Source organism: Heptranchias perlo, unplaced genomic scaffold (assembly GCF_035084215.1).
Source record: "Heptranchias perlo isolate sHepPer1 unplaced genomic scaffold, sHepPer1.hap1 HAP1_SCAFFOLD_55, whole genome shotgun sequence".
NCBI lineage: Eukaryota > Metazoa > Chordata > Chondrichthyes > Hexanchiformes > Hexanchidae > Heptranchias > Heptranchias perlo.
Window position 1 is genome coordinate 685,047 of NW_027139570.1, and position 6,676 is coordinate 691,722.

Genomic DNA, 6,676 nt, shown 5'->3' on the forward strand with positions numbered 1-6,676 from the left:
AAATTCTTTCCCCAGCATATTGGTTATCATGACAATATTAACAAATAACTGCAATTTCATTCACCAGTGTATTTGTTATAATAACTATATTAACGAACAACTGTAAATTGATTCAACAGTGCATTTGTTATCATGATTATATTAACTAACAACTGTAAATCCATTTTCCAGTGCATTGGTTAACATGACGACATTAACAAACAACTGCAATTTCATTCAACAGTGTATTTGTTATCATGACAATATTAACAAACAACTGTATGTTCATTCCCCAGTCTAGTGGTTATCATGACAATAATAACAAACAGCTGCAAATTAATTCCTCAGTGTATTGGTTATTATGACAATATATGCAAAGCACTGTAAATTCATTCCCCAATGTATTTGTTATCATGATTATCTGAACAAACAAATGTAAATTTATTTCCCAGTGTACTCGTTTTCATGATGTTATCAACAAGCAGCTGTAAATCCATTCCACAGTGTATTGATTATCATGACTATATTAACAAACAACTGTAAATTCATTTCTCAGTGTATTGGTTATCATGACTATTTCAACAAACAACTGTAAATTCATTCCCCAGTGTATTGGTTATCATGATTCTGTGAACAAACAACTGGAAATTCATTCCCCTGTGTATTGGCTGTAATGATTATATTCACAATCAACTGTAAATTCATTCCCCAGTGGAATTGTTGTCATGACTCTGTTAACATACAACTGTAAATCCATTCCCCAGTATACTAGTTATGATGACCATATCAACAATCAAATGTAAATTCATTCCCCAGTGTATTTGGTACAATGACAATATGAACAAACAACTGGAAATTCATTCCCCACTGTATTGGTTATCAAGGCTCTGTCAACAAACAACTTTAAATTCATTCCCCAGTGTATTGGTTATTATCACGATATGAACAAACAACTGTAAATTCATTCCCCAGTGTATTGGTTATCATGATTATATTAACAAACAATTGTAACTTCATTCCCCAGTGCATTGGTTATCATGACTCTATGAACAGACAACTGTAAATTCATTCTTCAGTGTTTTGGTTATCATGACTATTTTAACAAATAACTGTAAATCCACTCTCCAGTGTATTGTTAATCATTACTCTATTGACAAACAACTGTAAATTGATTTCCAAGTGTATTGATTATCATGGCTATATTAACAATCAACTATAAATTCATTCCCCAGTGTATTAGTTTTCATGACGATATTGACAAACAACTTTAAATTCATTCCCCAGTGTATTGGTTATCATGAAGCTGTTAACAAACAACTGTAAATTCATAATCAACTGTAAATTCATTCCCCGGTGGATTTGTTGTCATGACTCTCTTAACATGCAACCATAAATCCATTCCCCAATGTGTTAGTTATCACGACTATATACACAAACAATCGTAAATTCATTCCCCAGTGTATTGGATATAATGACAATAAAAACAAACAACTGTAAATTCATTCCCTAGTGTATGGGTTATCATGAGTATATTAACAAACAACTGGAAATTCATTCCCCTGTGTATTGGCTGTAATGATTATATTCACAATCAACTGTAAATTCATTCCCCAGTGGAATTGTTGTCATGACTCTGTTAACATACAACTGTAAATCCATTCCCCAGTATACTAGTTATGATGACCATATCAACAATCAAATGTAAATTCATTCCCCAGTGTATTTGTTACAATGACAATATGAACAAACAACTGGAAATTCATTCCCCACTGTATTGGTTATCAAGGCTCTGTCAACAAACAACTTTAAATTCATTCCCCAGTGTATTGGTTATTATCACGATATGAACAAACAACTGTAAATTCATTCCCCAGTGTATTGGTTATCATGATTATATTAACAAACAATTGTAACTTCATTCCCCAGTGCATTGGTTATCATGACTCTATGAACAGACAACTGTAAATTCATTCTTCAGTGTTTTGGTTATCATGACTATTTTAACAAATAACTGTAAATCCACTCTCCAGTGTATTGTTAATTATTACTCTATTGACAAACAACTGTAAATTGATTTCCACGTGTATTGATTATCATGGCTATATTAACAATCAACTATAAATTCATTCCCCAGTGTATTAGTTTTCATGACGATATTGACAAACAACTTTAAATTCATTCCCCAGTGTATTGGTTATCATGAAGCTGTTAACAAACAACTGTAAATTCATAATCAACTGTAAATTCATTCCCCGGTGGATTTGTTGTCATGACTCTCTTAACATGCAACCATAAATCCATTCCCCAATGTGTTAGTTATCACGACTATATACACAAACAATCGTAAATTCATTCCCCAGTGTATTGGATATAATGACAATAAAAACAAACAACTGTAAATTCATTCCCTAGTGTATGGGTTATCATGAGTATATTAACAAACAATTATAACTTCATTCCCCAGTGTATTGGTTACCATGACTCTATGAACAAACTAATGTAAATTCATTCCTCAGTGTTTTGGTTATCATGACAATATTTAACAAACAACTGTAAATTCATTCCCCAGTGTATTGGTAATCATGACTCTATGAGAAACAACTGTAAATTCATTCCCCAGTGTATTTGTTACAATGACAATATGAACAAACAACTGGAAATTCATTCCCCACTGTATTGGTTATCAAGGCTCTGTCAACAAACAACTTTAAATTCATTCCCCAGTGTATTGGTTATTATCACGATATGAACAAACAACTGTAAATTCATTCCCCAGTGTATTGGTTATCATGATTATATTAACAAACAATTGTAACTTCATTCCCCAGTGCATTGGTTATCATGACTCTATGAACAGACAACTGTAAATTCATTCTTCAGTGTTTTGGTTATCATGACTATTTTAACAAATAACTGTAAATCCACTCTCCAGTGTATTGTTAATTATTACTCTATTGACAAACAACTGTAAATTGATTTCCCAGTGTATTGATTATCATGGCTATATTAACAATCAACTATAAATTCATTCCCCAGTGTATTGGTTATCATGACTCTATTAACAAACAACTGTAAATTCATTCCCCAGTGTATTAGTTTTCATGACGATATTGAGAAACAACTTTAAATTCATTCCCCAGTGTATTGGTTATCATGAAGCTGTTAACAAACAACTGTAAATTCATAATCAACTGTAAATTCATTCCCCGGTGGATTTGTTGTCATGACTCTCTTAACATGCAACCATAAATCCATTCCCCAATGTGTTAGTTATCACGACTATATACACAAACAATCGTAAATTCATTCCCCAGTGTATTGGATATAATGACAATAAAAACAAACAACTGTAAATTCATTCCCTAGTGTATGGGTTATCATGAGTATATTAACAAACAATTATAACTTCATTCCCCAGTGTATTGGTTACCATGACTCTATGAACAAACTAATGTAAATTCATTCCTCAGTGTTTTGGTTATCATGACAATATTTAACAAACAACTGTAAATTCATTCCCCAGTGTATTGGTAATCATGACTCTATGAGAAACAACTGTAAATTCATTCCCCAGTGTATTGGTTATCATGACTATATTCGCCAACAAATGTCAATTCATTCCCCAGTGGATTTTGTTATCATGACTATGTCAACAAACAACTATAAATTCTTTCCCCGGTGTATTGGTTTGCGTGAGTCTATTGAGAAACAACTGTCAATTCATTCCCCAGTATATTGGTTATCATGAATATATTTACAAACAACTGTAAATGTATTCCTCAGTGTTTTGGTTATCATTGACTATGTTAACAATCAACTGTAAATTGATTCCCCAGTCAATTGGTAATCATGACTCTTTTAACAAACAACTATAAATTTATTCCCCAGTCTCATGGTTATAATGACTATGCCAACAAACCACTGCAAATTCATACCACAGTGAATTGGTTATCATGACTACATTAACAAACAACTGTAATTTCTTTCACTAGTGTATTTGTTATCATGACAATATTAACAAACGTCAATAAATTCATTCCCCAGTGTATTGATTGTCATGACAATATTAACAAACAACTGTAAGTTCATTCCCCAGTCTATTGGTTATCATGACAATAATAACAAACAGCTGCAAATTAATTCCTCAGTGTATTGGTTATTATGACAATATTTACAAAGCACTGTAAATTCATTCCCCAATGTATTTGTTATCATGATTATCTGAACAAACAAATGTAAATTCTTTTCCTAATTTATTGGTTCTCATGACAATATAAACAAACAATTGTAAATTCAATCCCCCGTGTCTTGGTTATCATGACTACTTTCACAAACAACTGTAAATCCACTCCCCAGTGTATTTGTTATCATGACGATATGAACAACTGTAAATTCATTCAACAGTGCATTTGTTATCATGATTATATTAACCATCAAATGTAAATCCATTTTCCAGTGCATTGGTTATAATGACGACATTAACAAACAACTGTAATTTCTTTCACCAGTGTATTTGTTATCATGACAATATTAACAAACAACTGTAAGTTCATTCCCCAGTCTATTGGTTATCATGACAATAATAACAAACAGCTGCAAATTAATTCCTCAGTGTATTGGTTATTATGACAATATTTACAAAGCACTGTAAATTCATTCCCCAATGTATTTGTTATCATGATTATCTGAACAAACAAATGTAAATTCATTTCCTAATTTATTTGTAATCATGACAATATTAACAAACAACTGTAAATTCATTCCCCAGTGTATTGGTTGTCATGACTATTTCAACAAACAACTGTAAATCTACTCCCCAATGTTTTGTTAAATATGACTGTATTAACAAATAACTGTAAATTCATTTCCCAGTGTACTCGTTTTCATGATGTTATCAACAAGCAGCTGTAAATCCATTCCACAGTGTATTGATTATCATGACTATATTAACAAACAACTGTAAATTCATTTCTCAGTGTATTGGTTATCATGACTATTTCAACAAACAACTGTAAATTCATTCCCCAGTGTATTGGTTATCATGACTCCGTGAACAAACAACTGGAAATTCATTCCCCTGTGTATTGGCTGTAATGATTATATTCACAATCAACTGTAAATTCATTCCCCAGTGGAATTGTTGTCATGACTCTGTTAACATACAACTGTAAATCCATTCCCCAGTATACTAGTTATGATGACCTTATCAACAAACAACTGTAAATTCATTCCCCAGTGTATTTGTTACAATGACAATATGAACAAACAACTGGAAATTCATTCCCCACTGTATTGGTTATCAAGGCTCTGTCAACAAACAACTGTAAATTCATTCCCCAGTGTATTGGTTATTATCACGATATGAACAAACAACTGTAAATTCATTCCCCAGTGTATTGGTTATCATGATTATATTAACAAACAATTGTAACTTCATTCCCCAGTGCATTGGTTATCATGACTCTATGAACAGACAACTGTAAATTCATTCTTCAGTGTTTTGGTTATCATGACTATTTTAACAAACAACTGTAAATTCATTCCCAAGAGTATTGGTTTTCATGACTATTTTAACAAATAACTGTAAATCCACTCTCCAGTGTATTGTTAATTATTACTCTATTGACAAACAACTGTAAATTGATTTCCCAGTGTATTGATTATCATGGCGATATTAACAATCAACTATAAATTCATTCCCCAGTGTATTAGTTTTCATGACGATATTGACAAACAACTGTAAATTCATTCCCCAGTGTATTGGTTATCATGAAGCTGTTAACAAACAACTGTAAATTTCATAATCAACTGTAAATTCATTCCCCGGTGGAATTGTTGTCATGACTCTCTTAACATGCAAACGTAAATCCATTCCCCAATGTGTTAGTTATCATGGCTATATACACAAACAATCGTAAATTCATTCCCCAGTGTATTGGATATAATGACAATAAAAAAAAACAACTGAAAATTCATTCCCTAGTGTGTGGGTTATCATGAGTATATCAACAAACAATTATAACTTCATTCCCCAATGTATTGGTTATCATGACTCTATGAACAAACAAATGTAAATTCATTCCTCAGTGTTTTGGTGATCATGACTATATTAACAAACAACTGTAAATTCATTCCCCAGTGTATTGGTAATCATGACTCGATGAGAAACAACTGTAAATTCATTCATGACAAACAACTGTAAATTCATTCCCTGATGTATTAGTTAGTATGACTCTGTAAAAAGACAACTTGAAATTCATTCGCCAGTATATTGGTTACCATGACTATAATAACTAACAATTGTAAATTTATTCCTCAGTGTTTTGGTTATTATGACGATGTGAACAAACAACGGTGAATTAATTCCCCAGTCTGTTGGTTACAAAGACTGTATCAACAAACCACTGCAAATTCATTCCACAGTTTATTAGTTCTCATGACTCAATTAATAAACAACTGTAAATTAATTCTGCAGTGTATTGGCAATCATGACTATATGAGCAAAGAGCTGTAAATCCATTCCCCATTGTATGGGTTATCATGACTCTATTAACAATTAAATGTAAGTTAATTCCACAGTGTATTGGTTATCATGAATATAATAAGAAACAAATGAAAATTAATTCCCCAGTGTATTGGTTCTCATGAATCTGTCAACAAACAACTGTGAATTCATTCCCCAGTGTATTGTTCATCA